The 22,774-nt window shown below is 44.6% G+C and overlaps 1 protein-coding gene across 2 annotated transcripts in view; it reads left to right on the top strand.

Annotated features, from left to right (window-relative positions):
* LOC122663585 overlaps positions 1–22,774 on the top strand; it is a 64,129-nt gene that overhangs the window by 18,210 nt on the left and 23,145 nt on the right. The window lies entirely within an intron of this gene.

The raw sequence follows: 22,774 nt of genomic DNA on the forward strand, positions 1-22,774 counted from the left end.
GCAAAAATATGGAAGGCTGGCTAGGACACTTATTCCCAGGTAGGGAATGATGCATAGGTCTTTGAACTCCGGAAAATAAATTCATGGGCTGCAGCAAAAAGAAATGCCTCTCTCTCAGTACTATTGTTGGGAGAACCGTGGGTTAGAAAAGAGACAATGAAAAAAAATTATATCTTATATTCATTGATAGGTAAGCCCCTCTATTTATAATAGAGGGGAAAATACAAAGGGACTGCAATAGGCGATGTGGGACTAAAACCCACATAGCCGACTGTAGACATAATTACCCTTAACTAACTGCCTCCATAAGAGCAGTGACTTAAACCTAATAACATAGGAATTAAACTACCCCAAAAGGACCAGAATACCCCCACAGTATTCTGGATTACATATTCCAACACTCCCTCAAGCTGGACTATACAAATAAGTAAAGAGAAGCTCCAGCTTGAACTAATAAGAAAAAAACTCCATAATAATGCTAACACTCCCCCTCAAGTTGGTGCATATAAGGTACTAATGCCCAACTTGAACAAAATGGGAAGAAACTAAGTTACAGCAAAGTCCAACTTGACAGATGAATGAAGCTCCCAAATAAACCTTCAAGAACTTGAAAAATAAATCTTCAAAACCTGGGCAGACTTGATCAGTAAACTTTCACCAATCTTTAACAGCTGTCCAGTGATGAATCTCTGATTGATAATCTTGAAGATAAGCAACTAGGGCAGCAAGCAGCGGAAACAAATTAATTAGGCAGCAGAAATGATCAACCAAACTGTAGAACCTCATATAGGCAGGCAATAACCAAACATCTTCAATATTCTTCATCTCCCCCTTATGGCAAACTCAACCCAATAATGAAGGATACCCAATAGCAATGATGGAGAAGACTGATCTTCTATATTTTGCACCAAACATCCTGCAAGTTCTACTTTCTGCAATGGCTGCAGGTGTAGTGTACATAATCCCCCGTCAAGTGTAGCAGTACACATGGACAGATAATGGAGATGTTGTAAGAAATAGTGCAAAAGTATAATATTCCAGAATTTTCCAAAAGGTGCTAAGGGTAATGGAAAAGGAAGAAATGGCTATGTAGAGAATACCATAAAGTTCCAAAGTGGTTATGGGTATATGCCAAAGGTATTGTATGAGAGGTGGTGAAGTGAAAAAAAACTGTGGGATAAAGAACCATGGACAAAAAACAATGCAACACAGTAATCATCAACCTTCTTTAATCGATCAAACTAATTCTAAAAAACACCAATCTCCAATGATCATATCTGAATTATAAAAAGCAGGTCTGATTTTTAGAAGAAGGCACCATTCTTCAAAACTTGATCGAGCTTCACACAAGGAAGAACCAGTGTGCAAAATTCCAAACTATAAACTCCCATATGCTAAATAGAACTAATGAAGATATCCGGGCAGAATTGATGTAATAAGCTTCAACAAAAAACTTGGATCAGATCTGAATTAGTGACCAATGCTAGGATCAAGCTCCCAAAATAAGCTGGACATGAACCAGTAGAAAAGCTTCACACAACTGAATAGGTTTGTAGTTGCAACCAATAACCATGGAACACACTGTTGTAATCCCAAATAAGCTGATCTCCAGGGTAGTAGATACGAGTCTTCAATAATGAAAGAAATTCGATCTCCAATAGTAGGATACTCAGTCTCAATAATAGGGTAGTAGTAGTCATCATAAAGGTAGCAGTAACACGTCAACCAGTCATGTTTACAGAAGCCAATCAATAGAACCAGCAAGGTATGTAGTAAAGCTCAATAGAACCAGCAAGTATAAGATAAATAACTCAACAGATCCATAGCTAGTTGAAGCAGCCAGCCACATAGGAACAAGTAAAAGAATAGGTTGATAAATAATGAAATCGAGCCATAAGTGTAAACCTGAATTTGTTCAAAATAATTCGATGAATGATGCTGAAACTTGGGTTGAATACTCCTCTGATATGTATAGGACTCTCAAAAAATTAGTTTGATAGGACAGCCCAAACCCTAAAATCGATTATTGTCAAGGTTTTAGAAAACCTTGAAATTGAGATTGATTTAGGGAAAGGGGACTTCAATTGCTGATGTGGACTTGCAATAGATGCTGATCAAGACTACTAGAATGGAACCTCCAAGGTGAACAATCAATCTCTAGTAAGAGTGAGACTTGATCTTCAAAGGGGAGAGCTTCTAAAAAATCGCAGAAGAATAGGGCAGCAACCATTGCAGTAAAATTGTTAAATTATGTACACCAGCCATGGTATTCTTGTCTTTGGGTGTTTTATTTATTCTTTATTTATGTATTTATGAGCAAGGGTAGAAATGTAATTAGGGCTGTGACACTGTTCATATGAACAGTGTCGTGAATAGTGTTTCCCCTTTTTTTTTTTAAAACCCGAATATTACCTGGGACCCGGGTTGGCCCCTAAACCTTTATTAAAATCAATGAGCAAATAATAAAGAATACAGGGGGGACATTCCACCTAACCCCTTCCCAAGACAAAATCACACCTCTTAATGAACAGCCACCCCATACAAGAGTAAAACCAACCAAGCCATTAGCTTTGTAGGACAGGAAGGCCAGCCTTGTCCTCACGGAGAATGGCCTGAAAAGGACCACCCGGCAAGCTCTCCGGTTGATAAACAATAGAAGTCATCGCAAGACAAGAGTGCTTGGCCAACCAATCAGCCGCTCTGTTGCTCTCCCGGTAGGCAAAAGTGATGTTGGCCCGAGTACAAGCTAATAATTCATGAATCTCCTTGTAGTGATACCATCCTTCCCATAAGTTACCCCTCCTCGATTGATTGCTCTAACCGTTGCCTCTCGAGTCACGATTAATCACAACATCCGTGAACCCCAAATCCTTACACAACCTTAAGCCATCCCTCAGCGCCTTGAGTTCCGCCAGTGAGCTGGTACTCGGCCCATAAAAATTAGAGAAGGCTGCCAGCGCTTTCCCATTCCGGTCTCTAATGATCCCACCTCCTCCACCTAGGCTAGGGTTACCAGAACAAGCTCCGTCAATGTTCAACTTTACCGAGTAGAAGGGGGGTCTCCAGTATACTGGGATGGGCCGTTTGCACTTTACGATGGGAGCTGCAAGACCCAGACACTGTAAGATCAAGGTTTCCCTAGCAGATCCGTGGGTGCCTACCTTGGTCGGGTAGGGCAACTCCCTCACCCAGGCTTTGATGCAAGCAATAATGGAGTTGGCTGTCCGCCTCCTGTCATCATGTCTTTTGAAGTTTCTCTCCCTCCATAGCTCCCAAATGATCGGGGATGGCAGAATCCCAATAAAACACTAAGACCATGTCCACTGCTAAACTCGCGGAGTAAGACCCTGCTCCTCGCATCCTGAGTGGGAAGAAGGGTGATGTCAAACAAACTGGAGAAGTGGTCCCACACTCTAGTCGCCGTGCCTCCGGAAATAAGACAGTGGTCCGTAGTCTCCCTCTGAGGCCTACCACAGCAACAACATTTCGAGGCAAGTGGAATACCTATTGCCATCAAAGAGTCATCTGTGGGTATCCTTCCATTCAGCAGCGGCCAAGAAAAGAAGCCCATCTTCACCTGGAGCGTGCTATTCCATATCCACTTCGCATAGGAGACTGTTGGCGACTGACCCCGCACCACATCCCACATCGCCTTGGTAGAGAACAAGCCATTACTAGAGAGAGTCCAAACCAGCACATCTTTACCTCCCGACAAGAAAAAAAAACCTGACGAAATATACTCTCTTATGGCCTCTGAATCAATGCTGTCCAACACTTCTTGCTTCCAAGTGCCATCCTCGCAAAAGGCATCCTTCACCCTCAGCCCCACATCAACCCCAAGACCATTGTCTACAATGTCCATTAGGGGACCAAAACCTGTCCAAATTGTCCAGCCAGAAGAGAATATTACCTACCCCCAGCAGCCATCTGGAATTCGATAACAGGACCTCCTTGTGCTCCAAAGTGTGCCTCCAAGACTTTGAGCCTGTTCTGTTTGCCTCTGATAGAACAACATGCTGATTTTGAAAGAACTTAGCTTTGAAAAAATCACTCCAAATGGAGCGCTCCCCTAGTGCCCTCCACCGGCCTTTGAGCCTAAGCGAGAGTCCAACATCCTCCAGTAGTCTGATCCCTAGCCCTCCCTCCCCAATTGGCCTAGAAACTTTATGCCATCCAACCCAGTGTTTTCGCTTCCCCCACTCTGAGCAGCCCCATAGAAAGTCAGCAAAAATCCCATAGACCCGCCTAGACACCGCCTTGGGTGGTGCCAGTGTCGCAAGAACATGAATTGGAATTGAGGAAAGGATATGCTTTATAAGAGTAATCCTGCCTCCTGCAGTAAGCAGCCTCCCTTGCCAACCTGCCACCTTGCATCTAATCTTCTCAATCAACCCATCAAACAAGCAAATCTTCATCCTCCCTGAATGGAGGGGTGCTCCTAGGTAAGTAATAGGGAGAGATTTCCTAGGAAAACCAGTTATCTCTCCAACCAAGCGGCCTCTAGCCGGTGTGGCCAAACCACTCAACACAAAGCAGCTCTTCTGTCTATTAACCAGCTGACCCTTGAGCGGGTGCCTCTAGCCGGTGTGCCTGCTGAGGAGACCCATGATCTGTTTAAGTGAACCCTTGAGCGCCCTAGAGAAGATAATAGTGTCATCTGCAAACAGGCAATGAGAAATCCCCGGACACCCTCTTGGAAGCTTGTAAAAGGAAGCATGCCCTTCCACAAACAAGTTTTTAATTCCCCTGCTCAGCACCTCCTCAGCGATGATAAAAAGAGCTGGCGAGAGGGGGTCACCTTGCCGCACCCCTCTAGAAGATTTGAAGAAGCCCGATTGTTTGCCCCCTAGCACTGTAGAGAACCAACAGTTGTCAACCATCTTCTTAATCAAACTGATCCAGGCATCACTAAAACCAAATTTGGCGAGGACCGGCCAGAGAAAGTCCCACTCCAGGCGATCATAAGCCTTCGCCATGTCCAGCTTAAGAATAACATTGCCCCCCTTGGTTTTCCGGTTAATGTCCTGGGCCATTTCTTGCACAATGGATATGGAGTCATGAATATACGCCTTGCACAAACGCTCCTTGCTCCTCTCGCAATTAATGAAGGGAGGATACCTGCCAGCCTGGAAGCAAAGATCTTGGCAATAATCTTGTAAGCAAAATTACAGAGGCTAATAGGACGGAGATCAGACATTACCTCTGGGTTGTCCTTCTTAGGGATGAGGACCAGGTTTGCAGAGGTGAAGCTCCTGGGAAGCTCCCCTCCCGCAAAGAAATCTTGGACCGCAGCCCAAACCTCCTCACCTACGATATCGCAGCACGAGGTAAAGAAATAGCCAGTAAAGCCATCCGGACCTGGTGCGCTCTCGCAAGACAGAGAGAAAACAGCCCCCTTGACCTCTTCCTTCGTGGGCCACACAAGGAGACTAGCGTTATCAACCTCAGAGACAACCTTTGGAACCACAGAGAGCAGTTCAACATCCACCACACAACCTTGAGACGAAAAGATGTCAGAGAAATGCCGCACCGCCTCGGCCTAGGTCCCCTCAAGGTCCATTATCCACTCTCCATTCCCCCCCTTGATTTTCTGGATACAAGCCTGCCTCCTTTAAACATTCACCATAGCGTGAAAGAATTTCGTGTTTCGATCCCCCTCCTTTAACTAAGTTACCCTGGATTTCTGCCTCCAGAATATTTCCTCCTATAGGAGAATTTCCTTCAAAATTTCCTTAGCTGCCACCAATGCCTCTCTGGACTCATCGGAGGTTTGTTGGTCAAAAACCACCTCCGCTTTGCACACCGAGTCCTCAACGTCCCTCACCTTCTGGTGTATATTGCCAAAGACCTCCTTATTCCATTTTCGTAGTGCACTACGAAGGAATTTTAACTTAAAAAACAACACATAGAGAGGGGAGCCAGAGACTGGCCGAGCCCACTGGTCCTTGATGAAATCATGAAAGCCTGGATGCCTGAGCCACATCTGTTGAAACTTAAAGGAAGAGAAAGCCTGCTGCCCAGCCATCATAAAAGAAAGCCCGATGGGCGCATGATCTGAACATGCTCTGTTAAGGTGGGTGACAAAGCTGCTTGGGAAGGTAGTCAGCCAAGCAGTGTTAACCAGAAATCTGTCCAGCCTAGCCATCACCCTACCTGCCCCCACTTGATTATTTGTCCATGTGAACATGTTACCAGCATAGCCTGCATCAACTAGGGTAGCCTTACTCACAAATGACCCAAACTCCTCCACACAGAGAGAGCAAACTGGACGACCATCTAGCTTCTCAAAGGGGACACAACCACATTAAAATCACCTCCCACTGCCCAAGGGTGCGACACCTCCCCCGAGAACACCTCAAGCCTCTCCCACAAGACCCTTCTTTCCACATTTGAACAACGACCATGGACAAAGGAAAAAAGAAAAGTCCCCCTATTGGCCTCCTTACATTCAAGGGTAATAAACTGATCATGCTCCTTCACCACACGGACAGTCAGAGAGGCCTTCCAAAATATCCAGAGCCTGTCCAGCACATGATAAGACTCCAGCCCAATCCTCCTCATTACCAATCTCGCCTTCGCAAGCTGTGCCTTGGGTTCAGCAATAGCTACAATGTCCACCTTGTGTAAACTCACCAAAGATTTCAGACGCCTAATAGTCGGCTTATTTCCAACACCTCGAGCATTCTAAAAGATGCAACTCATAAGAACACATTGCGAGGGGCTGCTATCGATCGCATCGATCTCGTAACACGTCTTTGGGCCGAATCCCTGTTATGTCCTCCCTGCCTGGCCTTCTTAATTTTCTTCCTGCCATACATAAAAGCTGCTCCAAGGAAAGCAGTTTTGGGATGCACACGACTGCGGAGCCGGCGACTTGCTGGCGCGGAAGCACTGCTCCCTTATTCTAACCTCCCAAGTGTTACCCGAACCCTCTCCTCCAGAGTGGAGCTGAAGGCTCTCAAACTCTCCACCATTTGTTGTCGCCCCACCTCAGGTTCAGGAATGGCCGAGACATAACCATCATCTTTGGAACCCAACGGCAAAGCTCCATTTGCAAAATAGACTTGCGAACTGACCCCTGCAGGTTGTGAAATAAAGCTGAGCGTACCACTGTCACTGCCCACTGAAAGGCCAAAGGTTGTTGGATCCACCATCGTTAAGCCTTGGTTACCCAAACTGTCACCCCCAATCCTGCCTTGACCCTCGCCAACGCTAAACTCACCTTCCTCCACGGCCTACGCACTCTCCTCCAATACTGGCTGCACCAGCTGGGTCTCCTCCTTCACCCTGACACTTTCGGAGACAAGGCTGGCCTGCAAATTATCCACCGCAGGCTGAATATCCACCATCGCTGGGCACACCGTCACACCAGCAGCACCATCGCAGTTGCCTGTTCTCTGCCTACTGTAGCACCAGCAACAAGTTGACCGTCACCGGCCACCCCTTCGCTCAAACCTGCAGCTCGCCACCGTCCTCCCCTGCGACGGTGAGGCCTCGCCAACCCAGATGAAGCCTCCCCTGCAGCCGTAGCACCTCCCCGAGAGGTTCCTTCTCCCCTAAGAATAAAAATCCCAGCGTCGTCCCTGTCAGCTTCCCCTCCAATAGCGGTGGCACCACTTTCCCCTGCTCTAGCATCCTCTTTCCTGCGCACAGATTTCCTGCACTCTTCATTCTTGTGCCCCAACATAGAACAAACATCGCAATAAGCTGGCCTGCTCTCATAGAAAACCTTCTGATAAAACCCCGACGACCCACAACCAATCCAGATTCTCGAAGGGAGGGAGGCACGCAGGTCGACCTCCACACACACCCTAGCAGCCACAGTTCTCGAGCAGTTCGCCGTAGCTCCGTCAACACGCAAAACTCTGCCAATAGCCCCTGCAATGGAGACGAGAAAATTCCCCTGGTAAAGGTTTACCGGCAGCCCCGGCAAAGAGACCCACAACGGCGCCATTGGAGACTCCCATCTAGATACAAAGCCCGAAGACCATCGCATGAAGCGAAATAAGAATCCCTGGATATGCAGCTGGGCTTTAAGCCAAACCTTCACGAAATCTTCCTGGTTCGCGAACCGCAGTAGAATATGGCGAGGGTCCAGGGACGAGACGAACACATCGCCCTTCAGGAAAAGCGTCTTCTGCAGATGCTCCTTAATCTTGAACAACGACGGTTTCCCATAACTACACTTGGCCACCAGCGAAGTCGCAAAATTCCTCTCCGAGATTGCAAGCTCCTCCTTGGAGAAGAAGACCGCGGGTTCTCCAAAATGCGAAGATGGTTTTTTAACTTCAACCTGGACATGTGGCAGCATGGTTGACCGAGAAACGGCAGCAACAAACGGCGCTGTCCCACCTACAGGAAACCCTGGAGGTGGAGAGGGGTCAGGGGGGCGCACCTCCCGAGAGGGGGGGGCGCCATTGCAGAAAACGATGGAACCCCTAACCTACGCCAACGGAGCTAAACCTACGCACTAGATTAGTGACCTGAAAAAAATCCAAAATTGGTGTGTTTTGACTTCAATGTGAATAGTGTTTTCCCTTGTAATCTCTTTTATTATTATAAATAGAGAGCTTGACTGATCTCATTGATCATTCAAGCATTATTCCACAAACCTGTTTTGTTAACATAGTATCAGAGCCAAAATTTCTCTGATCTAAGTTTTCAAAACCCACCCCCTTCCTATCGTTTTTTCTTTCCTCCCCTTCTATTTATTTCTTTTCTCTCCTTTTTTTCCTTTGCTTCTCCTTTCCTAAGGGCAGCACTACAAAGGTGATCATATGATTTAGTTGCTGCCCTATTCCCACCTCTGTTTTTCCCCTTTATGAGATAATTTATTTGGTTCGATTGTTGCTGGTTCCTGTCTGTGATTTTTGGAGTTTCCAGAATTTTGAAGCCCTAGCCACTACCATTGATCAAGGCTGGTTTTTTGCATATTAGACACTCATCTGCAATCTGGACCAGCTGCCCTCAAGCCTCTTTTGGTTGTTGAAGACCCCTCCTCCCAATCGATTCCTCTTTTTTCAGGGTTTTCTAAAACCCTGCTCATTATCGATTTTTAGGAATTGGGCTGTTTGCTACTGTTTTTTTATTGGAGCTTCTTCTCTTCATCAAAGACATCCTCTACAGGTTCCTGGATAGATTCGATCAAGCTTCTTTATCAATTCTTTTTGGATCCCCATTACCACATCGATCTCCAATTTCGGGTTCTCTTCCAAAACCCTGACATTGTCGATCTCTGTGGAAGGGATCTCTGCTGCTGCTGATTTTTTGGGAGCTGTTTTGCCCTTCATATTGGCCCCCTCAACCTTGATTTCAGCTCTTGGTTTGGTGTAATTGCTGATTTTTCATTCTCCACAGCCTTGTTGCAACTATGGGTGACTCTGTTGATTCCACTGCAACTTCTAATCAACCTGGACATGAAAAATCAGATTATCATACTTTTCAGTCCAATCCCATCAAACTTGATGGCAGCAACTACCTATTATGGTCTCGGTCAGCCTCTTTTGCTATTGCTGGCTGTGGTCTCACTGGCCACATTGATGGCACTGTTCCCATGCCTGCTGCCCTGACTCGCTGGCTTGCCAACAATGGTGTTCTCATTTCTTATTTGATTGGTTCTATGACTTCGGACATTGCACATGGATTCCTCCTTTTTGATGCAGCTTCTCAGGTTTGGTCAGCTTGTAATGAAACGTACGGACAACTTGGTAATGATGCACAGGTCTATGAACTCAGGAAGAAGGTTCTTCATACTACTCAGGGGGACTTAACAGTCTCTAAATATTATGCTACTCTGTGCAACCTTTGGCAACAGTTGGACCACTTCTCTGATTACCAACCTGATAATGCTACTAATCTGGCTGCCTATAAGAAACATGTGGATAACATCAGGGTCTATGACTTCTTGGCTGGGTTGAATGTTGAGTATGACCCAATTCGTGTTCAAGTGTTGGGCCATTCCCCTTTTCCCACACTTGAGTAGTCTTATGCCTTGGTCTCCTCTGAAGAAAATCGCCGAGCTGCTATGTTGCACCCTGTTGTCCCTGACAGACCAGCCCTCCAGATTACTGCACTGGCTCCTTCTACACCAGTTGGCACTCTCTCTGTGGGTGGTACTACTATCGGCACCATTACTTGTGAGCATTGTCATAAGCCTTATCACACCAAGGACAAATGTTGGAAACTTCATGGGAAGCCCGCTGACTTTGAGGCTAAACGGGTTGCCAAGCGAAAACCAAAAACCAAGGCCAATCACTCGAGTCTCGTCATCGCAGCCCCTACTACTGACACTGGCCTATCTCAGGAGGATTTACAGGCATTCCTACGTGTGCTAAAGTTGCGGCCTCTACTATACCAGCTACTGCCACTTCGTCTACTCCCTCAGGTTCACACTTTGCTCGGTCAGGTATTTTGTTTGGTGGTCATTGTGCTTTTGTAGCTTCCCATCCTTGGATCATTGATTCTGGAGCTACAGATCACATGACCTGGTCCTCTAGCCTCTTCCATCGTTATTCTCCTACCTTTGGGAAAGATAAAGTCAAGGTGGCTGATGGTTCCCTTTCCTCCATTTCTGGAAAAGGAATTGTTGAAATAGGCTACTTACCCGATTGGGGTAATTAGTCCTAGTCAGATTAGGATTAGTCCTAGTCAGATTGTGATTCTCTTTCTTTTATTTTTCTCTTTTTTATTGTTTTTCCCTGAGCCGAGTCCTATTTTGGTATTCCTAGTTGTATTAAGAATTCCTAATAGGATTAGGACTGAGGCAGCATTCCTATTTGTACTTTGATCAGTTGTAATTCAATTCAATATAAATAAAGGGCCTGGGTGATCGGTTTTGATCATTCAAGCACCCATTCCTAAGGTTGTTAACATGGTATCAGAGCCAACTCTGATCTAAGAGCAGCTTTTCTCAGTTTCTGGTTCTTTCCCCTCTCTCCTTTCTCAGTTTTTCTGGTTTTTTTGGTTCTTCCCCCTCTCGGTTTCTGTTTTTTTCTTTTTTCTTTTCTCTCCACCACTCTCGGCCTCTTTCTCTCCATCAGGGCAGCAACTATGAGGTGATCTAATGCAAATTTAGCTGCTGCCCTCAATGTCACCTCATTGAAGATCGAAGAACAGTGGTGTGACCTAAATCTACCGGCAGGATTTTTTCCATCCTTGGAGATCGAACTATTCTTTCAACTGAAGTTTGATTTCTGCTTTTATGGAGATTGGTTCCTGCTCCTATTGGTCTACACCAGTCCTTGTTTGAAGACTGCAGAATTAGTTTAGATCCAGTTCTGCAATTTTTCTACAATCAAGTTTTCTTCCTAAATTTGTCAAAATTAAGGGCTTATTATTGGCTCATCAGAAGGAGCTAATTTTTGGAAGATATCTTCCCTACTATTAGAGGGAAACTCGACCTAAGTTTCAGCCCATTCTGACGGTTGAAAATTCTGCAATTTCAAAACCCATCATTCACACTCAATTCAGGTTTTTTTGAAGATCTGATTTTTCTGCCTGGCAGAATCATGGGTGACTCAGAGATGACTACTGCTACTTCTGGAGGAGATCAAACTAGGTCGGATTTTCTTCCCTATGCTGCTGCCATTAAGCTTGATGGTACAAACTACTTAATTTGGGCCAGATCATTATCCCTAACAGTGGCTGGAAGGGGACTCACTGGCCATCTTATTGGCACCACCAAACAGCCTATTGAAGAAGGTGTTGCTCGTACTAAATGGGCTGCCAATGATGCAATGGTGATGTCCTTTGTTCTGAACTCTATGACCACTAACCTCTCTAGTCAGTATGTTCTCCTTGACACTGCTACACAGATACGGACAGCTGTCAAGGGCACTTATGGTCGTTCAGGTCAAGGTTCGAGAACTCGCGAGATCTCGCCGAGTTTCTCGGATTTTCGAAATCTCGAGACGAGATTGCTTGCGAGTCTCAAAAGTGCAATATCTCGGATCTCGGTTTCGACCCATTATTTTAATCCACCTACTACTTAAATACCTTACCTAATTGGACAAAACTCGACATATCTCTGCGAGATCTCGGATCTTGGGTTGACCCAAAGGTGAGGCTTCGAGTTGAAAAAAAAAAAATGCACCAACTCGGCGAGATCTCGCTGAGATCTCGACTCGTCTCGGTTTTTTCAAGAGTCGAGTTGGCACCGAGACCCGAGTTTTAGTACCTTGGTTCAGGTAGTGGTGCTCAGGTTTATGAAATCAGGAAGACACTCCAAAACACTACTCAGAAGGAGATGTCTGTCACCAAATACTATGCTGCCCTCAAGTGTTTATGGCAGCAATTGGATCACTATGCTTGGTTTCAGCCTACTATTACTGTTGATATTACTACCTACCACACTTATGTAGATCAGTTCCGGGTCTATGATTTCTTGGCTGGCCTCAATGATGACTATGACCCTATTCGGGTGCAAGTCCTTGGTCTGGTTCCTTTCCCCACTCTAGAGGAGACCTTTTTTTATGTTCACAGTGAAGAGACACGAAGGGCTGCCATAATGATTACTCCCAAAGTTGAGAGATCAGCCTTACAGACTGCTGGCTCCACTCCTGTTGCTTCTTCTGACAGTGTTGTTGCTTCTACTATTACTACCAAAGAGCCTGTTAAGTGTGAGCATTGTCACAAACCATATCACACTATGGCTCAGTGTTGGAAATTACATGGGAAGCCAGCTGATTTTGAGTCCGAACGTGGTCGTGCTAAGTCTAAAAACAAAGCCAATCACACTGAAAATGTAGCTCCAACTCCCACTGTTGACATCGGTTTCTCCTAGGAAGAACTCCAGGCTCTACATCGTATGTTGAACACATCTGCTACCTCTACTACGTCTGCTGCCAATTCAGGTTCCTTCTTTGCCCGTACAGGTATTTCCTTTGCTGGTCATTGTGCATCAGTAGTGTCCACTCCAAGGATCATAGACTCCGGTGCTACTGATCACATGATAGGTTCTTCCAGCCTTTTTAATACATATTATCCTGCTTCTGGTAAGGATAAAGTCAAAATTGCTGATGGGTCCCTCTCCTCCATCTCAGGGAAAGGATCCATTGGTTGTTCTCCTTCCCTTACACTGTCATCTGTGCTGCATATCCCCAAATTTACAACTAGCCTTCTTTCCATTAGTAGTATCACTAAATCCCTGAATTGTAAAGTGACATTTTTTCCCACTCACTGTGTTTTTCAGGAACTGGACTCGGGGAAGACGATTGGATCGGGTAAAGTGCATGGCAGATTGTACCTGCTTGATGGCGATCCTACACCTGCTCAGGCTTTACCTTCGGCATCTTTCTCTTCTGAATTACATAAATGGCACTCTAGACTAGGCCATCCCCCCTTAGGTACTTTATCAAATTTATTTCCAGCATTAGTTAAAGATTGTAATAAGGAAGACTTTTTTTGTGAGCCTTATGTCTTGGCTAAACCGACACGCTCAACTTATCCTATTTCTAATACAAGATCCTCTTCCTTATTTCATATTGTTCATACTGATGTGTGGGGACCTAGTAGGAAAACTTCCCTGACTGGCCATCGGTGGTATGTCACTTTCATTGACTGCTATTCTAGGTTCACTTGGGTATACCTTATGCACACATAAAATGAAGTTTTTTCATGTTTTGAGCACTTTCATCAATTGGTTAAGACCCAATTTAATGCCACTCTTAAAATTTTGAGGAGTGACAATGGGAAAGAGTATATGGAAGGTCAGTTCCAAAAATACCTTACTGCCCATGGAATCCTCCATCAGACCAGCTATGTCGACACTCCAACCCAAAATGGTGTGGCTGAGAGAAAAACCGCCACCTCTTGGAGGTGGCTAGGGCTCTTATGTTTGCTCGCAATGTCCCTTCCCTTTATTGGGGGGGATGCTGTCCTTACTGCAGCCTATTTAATTAATAGGCTGCCCAGTCGGGTTCTTCTTTCCAAAGCCCCTATTGAGCTATTACTTGGCTCTTCTTCCTTTATAGTCCCACCTAAGGTGTTTGGCTGCGTTTGTTATGCCAGGGATACAAGGTCCCCTGGTAAACTTGACCCACGTAGTCTCTGCTGCATTTTCTTGGGTTACTCTGCTACACAGAAGGGGTACAAATGTTATTACCCTCCATCCCGCAGGACTTTTGTCAGCATGGATGTTGTCTTTCATGAAAATGTTCCATATTATATATCCCCACCTCTTCAGGGGGAGAGTGTTAGTGAAGATGTGCTGACTATTGACTCTCCACCTCCACTTCAGTCTGTTTACCACGAGTCTGAACCTGTTCGGCCTGCCCCTAGTACTCCCCCTGAGTCAGGGGGAGAGGTTCTTATACAGGGGGAGGCTATTTCTATTCAGGGGGAGCAATCTAACCCTGTCCAGACCCCTATCCAGAGGACAATTAGTGAATTTCAGAGGAGGATTGATGACAGTACTGTGAAGACCTATGCAAGGAAACATAAGCAGGTTCAATCAATTGTTGCTCCAATACCCATCCAATTGCCGAACCCGGATCCAGAACCTGCCTCTACACCTGGTAATGGTTCTTCTCCTGAATTACCTATTGCTCTTCGCAAAGGTGTCAGAACTTGCACTCAGCATCCCATTTCTCATGTTGTTTCTTATGATTCCCTTTCCCCATCCTTTCATGCGTTTATTTCCTCCCTTTCCTCTATTCGTATTCCTAACAATTGGCAGGAAGCTTTATCAGATGCAAAGTGGAAGGCAGCTATGATGGAAGAAATGGAAGCCTTGAAGAAAAATAACACATGGGAGCTTGTGGTTCTTCCACCTGGGAAGAAAACCGTTGGATGTAAATGGGTGTTTGTGGTAAAACAGAAGGTGGATGGCACTGTGGATAGGTATAAGGCACGACTCGTGGCCAAGGGGTTCACTCAGACATACGACATTGATTATCAGGAAACTTTTGCACCTGTTGCGAAGTTAAATACTGTTCGTGTGTTATTATCTTGTGCAGTCAACCTTGGATGAGATTTGCAGCAGCTAGATCTAAAAAATGCCTTCCTAAATGGAGCACTAGATGAGAAGGTGTATATGGACATTCCACCAGGGTTCTCTTGCGACAAAAACCAAGGAAAAGTGTATAGGCTGAGGCATGCACTATATGGGCTGAAGCAGTCACCGCAAGCATGGTTTGGCCGGTTCCACAAGGCCATGATTTATGTGTGCTATAAGCAGAGTAATGCTGATCACACACTCTTTATAAAGAGGACTGGTGAAAAACTCACTATTCTTATAGTCTACGTTGATGACATAGTGGTTACTGGCAGTGATGGTGATGAGATCAGAAGGTTGAAGACCTTCCTTGGACAAGAATTTGAGATTAAAGACCTAGGGAAACTACGGTACTTTCTTGGGATTGAAGTGGTCAGATCTGCTAAAGGCATTTTTCTCTCCCAATGGAAGTATGTCCTAGACTTATTGGCTGAAACCGGGTTGTTAGGCTGCCATCCTTCAGATACTCCTATGGACCCTACTGTTCGACTCAAGGAAAAAGAGGGTGAGCCTGTTGATAAAGGCCGGTACCAAAGATTTGTAGGGAAGCTGATTTATCTCTCACACGCTCATCCTGACATTGCTATTGCCGTGAGTACTGTGAGCCAGTTTATGCATGATCCCTACTCTTCTCATATGGGGGCTGTCCTTCGTATCTCGCACTATTTGAAGTCCGCTCCTGGAAAAGGAATTCTTCTGTCTGTACATGGTCACCTACGGATAGAAGCATACACTGATGCTGATTGGGCTGGTTCTGCGGATCGCAAGTCTATTTCTGGGTATTGCTCCTTTGTAGGTGGAAATCTTGTTACATGGCGTAGCAAGAAGCAAAATGTGGTTGCTCGTTCTAGTGCTGAGACTGAGTTTCGGGCTATGGCACAAGGTATTTGTGAGTTACTCTGGCTTAAAGGTTTGCAACAAGATCTTGGTGTTCCTATTCGTCTTCCTATGATGTTGTACTGCGACAATAAGGCTGCGATCAGCATAGCGCACAACCCAGTACAGCATGATCGTACCAAGCATGTTGAGATGGATAGGCATTTCATCAAAGAAAAGTTAGAAGATGGGCTGATTTGTATTCCCTTTGTGAAATCTACTGATCAACTTGCTGATATCTTCTCCAAGGGATTGTCTGGGAAATTGTTTCATCCCAATCTAGTCAAGTTAGGCATGATCGACATGTTTGCTCCAACTTGAGGGGGAGTGTTGAAATAGGCTACTTACCCGATTGGGGTAATTAGTCCTAGTCAGATTAGGATTAGTCCTAGTCAGATTGTGATTCTCTTTCTTTTATTTTTCTCTTTTTTATTGTTTTTCCCTCAGCCGAGTCCTATTTTGGTATTCCTAGTTGTATTAGGAATTCCTAATAGGATTAGGACTGAAGCAGCATTCCTATTTGTACTTTGATCAGTTGTAATTCAATTCAATATAAATAAAGGGCCTGGGTGATCGGTTTTGATCATTCAAGCACCCATTCCTAAGGCTTTTAACAGGAATCATTAACTGCACTCCTTCCCTTCCTTTGTCCAATGTTTTACATATTCCAAATTTTACTACTAATCTTCTTTCTATTAGTAGTATAAGTCGTGATCTTAACTGCAAAGTAATCTTTTTTCCTTCTCATTGTGTTTTTCAGGATCTGGACTCTGGGAAGACGATTGGATTGGGTAAAGTGCATGGTGGCCTGTACTTGCTTAACGATGGACGTCTCACTCCAGCTCCATTACTACCACTACAGCAGAATTCCTTAGTATCTTATGAAATTTATCAGTGGCACTCTAGATTAGGTCACCCCCCCTTAGGCATCTTAGCATCTTTATTTCCTACTTTGGTCAAACATTGTGATAAGACCGATTTCTTTTGTGAGGCTTGTGTTCTGGCCAAACAGACACATTCAACTTATTCTATTTCTAATAAAAGGAGTTATTCACTTTTTCAATTAGTACATTTTGATGTTTGGGGCCCCAGTCGTAAGACTTCGGTTTCTGGTCATCGTTGGTTTGTCTCTTTTATTGATTGTCATTCTAGACACACATGGGTTTATCTTTTACACACCAAAGGTCAAGTTTTTTCTTGTTTTCAACATTTCCATAACATGGTCAAAACTCAGTTCAATGCTACTCTCAAAGTCTTGAGAAGTGATAATGAGACTGAGTATACAGAGACTCAATTTCAGAAATACCTTGCTAATAATGGGATTGTTTATCAGACAAGTTGTGTTGATACCCCAGCCCAAAATGGTGTGGCTGAAAGGAAGAACAGATACTTGTTGGAAGTGGCCAAGGCGTTGATGTTTTCGCGCCATGTTCCCTCCCAATATTGGGGGGATGCTATTCTTACTGCAACCTATCTTATTAATCGGTTGCCTTCCCGTGTTCTTGACTCCCGCAGTCCGGCCGATATTTTACATGGGAATTCCACCTTTGTGGTTCCTCCCAAAGTTTTCGGTTGTGTGTGTTATGCGAGAGACACTAAACCTCATGGCAAATTTGATCCTCGTGGGTTAAGGTATATTTTTTTGGGTTACTCTCTAACCCAGAAAGGTTATAAGTGTTACCACCCTCCTCGTTGTACTATGGTCAGTATGGATGTGGTCTTTCATGAAAGTCTTGCCTATTATCAGTCTACACATCTTCAGGGGGAGAATTCTGGTTCCATTGAAGATGTGCTTGTGTTTCCTCCCTTTGAAATTCCTCCTTTGGCTGCTGCCCAGCCTCCTACCGCTGTTGCTCAGCCTCCTACCGCTGCTATCTAGCCTCCTATGGCTGCTGCCCAACCTCCTTTGGCTGCTGTCCCTTCATTTGTAGGGACTCCTTTACAGGGGGAGTATGTAGGAAATAATGGTGGTAATGATCATTGTCAGGGGGAGTTGACTCCAGTCTAGAGAACCGTTAGTGAATTTCATAAGAGAATTGACAACTCTAATATCATCACCTACAAGAGACACTCCGACAGAGGGCACATCAATCCACTGTGGCACCAATACCTATCCAATTGTCGACCCAAGAGTCAGATCCTCCTCCTCCTTGTGGTGAGACCTCTCCTTCCGATCTACCTATTGCTCATCGAAAAGGTACTAGGACTTGCACGATGCATCCCATTTCTCGCTTTGTTTCTTATAGTTCTCTTTCTCCATCTTTTCGTGCATTTGTGTCCTCTCTTTCTTCTGTTTCTATTCCTAAAACCTAGCAGGAAGCATATACAGATGGAAAGTGGAAGGCAGCTATGTTGGAAGAAATGAGAGCTTTAGAAAAAAACAACACTTGGGATCTTGGGATCTTGTAACCTTCCCTCCAGGACAAAAACCAGTGGGATGTAAGTGGGTGTTTGTGGTCAAACAAAAGATTGATGGGTCTGTGGATCGGTATAAGGCACGTTTAGTTGCAAAGGGCTTCACCCAAACATATGGGATTGGCTATCAGGAGACTTTTGCCCCTGTTGCAAAATTGAATACAGTTCGGGTTTTACTATCGTGTGCAGTTAATCTTGGATGGGATCTCTAACAGTTGGATGTAAAGAATGCCTCCCTAAATGGGGAACTTTGTGAGGAGGTATACATGGATATTCTACCAAGTTTTTCTTCTGAAAACAATAAAGGCAAGGTGTGCAAATTGAAGCGAGCACTGTATGGGCTGAAGCAGTTACCTTGAGCATGGTTTGGTCGGTTCCATAAGGCAATGACATCTGTTGGCTACAAGCAAAGTAATGCTGATCATACTCTCTTTATAAAGAGGGCTGGTGAGAAGCTCACTGTTCTTATAGTGTGTGTGGATGACATTGTGGTTACAGGCAATGATGGGGATGAGATCAGCCGGTTGAAGAGGTTTCTTGGGCAGGAATTCGAGATTAAAGATCTAGGGCCGCTACGGTACTAATGCGGGACAGAAATTGAGAAGAAGATTGAAGGAGGTAGAAGAAGAAACCAGAGGGGGAGGGGAGAAATCACACAGAAGAAAGGGGAAGAAGGAGCCGTGAGAAGAAGAAGAAAAGGGGGGGTGTACACACGCACAAACTCACTTTGTTTTCAATTCATTCTCAAGGTTCGAGAACTCGGGTCTCGGTGGCATCTCGGCCAAGCCAGAAACCGAGTCGAGCCGAGATCTCGCCGAGTTGCTGCAATTTTTTTTTTTTGGACTCGGACCCCCAACTCGGTGGGTTGTACACAATGGCATGCCCAGATTTGCCAAAAAATAAGTCCAAATATGAGTTTCACTTTGGACCATAAGTTGGTAGGCGACGAGTCGTACTAAAACAACCTAATCTGCATATAATTTAGTAAAACATAGCAAATTAGCAATCAAAACATTCTAATTAGTACACATCAATCAAAACATTGAAATACAATGTACATTACATCAATGTTCACTTAATTTGTTACATAAAATGAGATTGAACAAGAAATTCATCCCCATATCGATCCACATAGAATTCCCATATCATGGAATTGCTATAGTGTTGCAAATAGTGTGACAGTTTCCATATAAGTCTTCTGATCAATATATACCAATTTCCCTATCTTAGGGTACATGGGAGGCTGTTGGTATGAGGTGTAAGATCCACTGCTACTGTCATATTGAGTTTGAGGCATATATGGCTGGTTTGGGACTAGGAATGTGTACCCAACACCTAATGCAGAGCTTTGACTGTCATACTCAGCTGCTGACGGCCCATACTGACCATAGGCACTATAATCAGAACCGGTGCTCTGCTGGCCATAGTCATAGCCATGATGATGCTGAGATGATTGCCATGACTGATGCTCACTAGTAGTTTCTATACTCATGCTTCCGAAACTTGTAAGCATGGTGTTCATACTGCTGTTGTCCTCCTCCTGAGCATATGACTGATGTGAGTGTTTGCGACCCTTCTTTCTGTTGTATGTTTTAGGGTGGCCACCATGGTCTTGATCTTGAGTGGCATGCGTAAAGTGAGACTCACCGGTGAAACGCACAGGGTCCTCCTGCGTTCCAACTTCTTGCTCGTACTGCTCGCGCATCCCCTCATGACGATCATCATAATAACTGTCACTCCGCATGCCACTAGCAGCAGCAGCTTCACCACCACCACCACCATCACCATCACTAGCATCACCAGTGTCATCACCACCACCATCATCATCATCAGCAGGACTTCCTAAGTAGGCTCAAAAGGTTTCGGTGACTCTGCATGTGCACGCCCCTCTTGCGTCGATATATATTCATCAACATCGATTGCGATTCTGAGGACGCAATGGTGGGGTCGGGCCTACCCCAGATCGATCTATATCGGTGTACCACGATCCCTCACCCACTGGAATAGGGGATCCTCATCGTCATCAGAGTCCTCTTGAAAAATGTTGGACAGTTCAATGGGTTCTTTATCATTGGCCTTAATTCCTTCATCTATGTGCCTCATCCTTAATCTCATATTGTAGTGCAAATACACAAGCTGCTCCATTCGTTCGCTACCCAACCTGTTCCGCCTCTTTGAATGTATCAATGAGAATGTACTCCAGTTGCGCTCACATCCGGAGGATGTTCAAGTTTGTGAGAGCACTCTCACTGCTACCTTCCTCAGGTTGGGTGAACTTGTACCATAAACCAGTCGGCTGCATTACAAATATAGAATAGTAAGAATATGTACATTCTAAAGGGATAAAATTATAATTCATAAATGTAATATCATGCCACCTACCAGGGTCTGACTTTTGTCTACCCTCCACTGCAGCTAGTCGACCGAAACTTGCTGAGGCCTCTCTGAAGTATTTGATCTATTTTCAATTTGAGGCATTAGTATTTCCTATTTAGTAATTACATTCATAAACTAACTACCAAAGTGCCAAAGTCCCATACTCTCACCTCATCATTGCAAGCAGCTTGTGTCTTTGGATGGGGCTCCAACTCACGAGTAATGACTTGAACGCCTCTAACAATTCTATGTCTAGCCCAAGATCATGGGAGTAGTGATACTTTGGATTCAAATAGTATGCTGGTAAAGTAAACACCACAAATATGATTTGTTAGTGACTTAATCGCTTTAATGGCTTTAGGGTTTTGAATATGTAAATGTAAAAAAGTTATAACATTTAAAGTATAAAGTATGTTGAACTCACCAGCCTTATGCAATGGATGACTCAAGTGCTTCTCCCACCGCTCATCAATGATGTTAGTGTAGGACTTTGCACTTCGAGGTATAGCAGCTCTAACCATTTCCTTTATTTTTTGGGTGGCAGCATAAATGTGACCCAAAGTAGGCTTCTTCTTTGTATCAACCATCCTCAGTACTGCCACCACTGGCTCTAATATGCCAACTACTTTCCCCAAGTCCTTCCAAAATCCATCATTTGCAATGGTCTGTTGTGCTACCTTTGCTTCTTCTGACTTAGAACCTTGCCAACCAAACCATTCATGACTTGCAAACATACACCTTAGACCTATCGCCTTACTCTGAAAGCTCTTCAATGCAATGTAATTGGTGGCAAATCAAGTGACACCAGGCCTCACTAAATCTCCATTGCATTTCTCCCTCATCAAGGCTAAAGCATAAGAGTGGTTGTACACAAAAGTTGTCACTTGTCTTGCCCTATTTACCACACCCGCCACCAAAGTCTTTTTCCCCATGTCCTTCAGCATTAAATCAATAGAATGGGCTGCACATGGGGTCCAAAAGAGCCGGATCCTCTTACTCTTCTTATTCATCAACTTCTCTCCAGCCTTTTTATAGTTGGAACCGTTATCCGTCACAATTTGGATAACGTTCCTTGGTTCTACCTCCTCCACCACTTGCTTCAACTCCTTATACAAGTATGATGCATCCTTTATATGCTTTGATGCATCGATAGACTTCAAGAATATAGTCTTTCCATTGCAACTTACCATGAAATTTATGATGGACAGCCTAGTAGGTCCAGTCCAACCATCAGCCATAAGAGTAACCCCATATGTCTCCCACATTGGTTTCAAGCCATCAATGTATTCTTTTAGCTCCTCTACCTCTTGAGGCAAATATACATTGTATAATTCAAATGGTGAAGGTCCCTTCCATCCTGCACCAGCCCTCCCTGCAGCATCAAGGAATGCATTATAGTATGTTCCCTGTGCTATATTGGCTGGAATGCCATGGTAAAGCATGAACTTGCTGAAGGCTTTTCGTGTTTCCTCTTGTTTACCACCAAATACTTGTGGGATGGTTGGCTGGTAGGCATCTTGTTGCCTAAAAGTGGTGGGATCCTGCTCAAAAATGGGTTCTGGACCTTGTACTCGTGGTCGGGTTTGGGGTCGTGGTATATTTCTTGTCCCAGTGCTTCTCCTCCTCTCATCTTCTTGCATTGGTGCAGCTGAGCCAGATCCACCAGCTCCTCTTGCTTGCTCATATGCTCTTATATTATCAAAATGAAAACTTTGTCTACTCTCAGCCAAAGTCTGCTGGTAAATTCTCCATTCAGCCTTTGATTGAAACTCACCAGGTGGAGGCCCAATGTCAGTATCATATCCGCCACGGACCTCTGCACCAGCCCTCTCTAGTATTGCCTCATTAAACTCTTGTTGCATTCTTTCCCTCTCAGATTTTTTTAATCTTCCTCCTTTCAAATGTTGTGCCATTGCCACTTTCACTTGGATAGGAACATTTGGGCATGATGAAACATCCTTGCCTGTACCAGACAAGTGTTGCTTTAACCTGATGGCTCCTCCAGATAGCAACTTCCCACAATAATTGCATTTGGACTTCTTTTTGTCTGCGGACATGGGAACTCCATGTTGCCATGCTATATCAGACATTGTATACAAAATGTCTTATATTTTA

The sequence above is a fragment of the Telopea speciosissima genome, chromosome 6, assembly GCF_018873765.1.
Source record: "Telopea speciosissima isolate NSW1024214 ecotype Mountain lineage chromosome 6, Tspe_v1, whole genome shotgun sequence".
In the NCBI taxonomy this organism is placed as follows: Eukaryota; Viridiplantae; Streptophyta; class Magnoliopsida; order Proteales; family Proteaceae; genus Telopea; species Telopea speciosissima.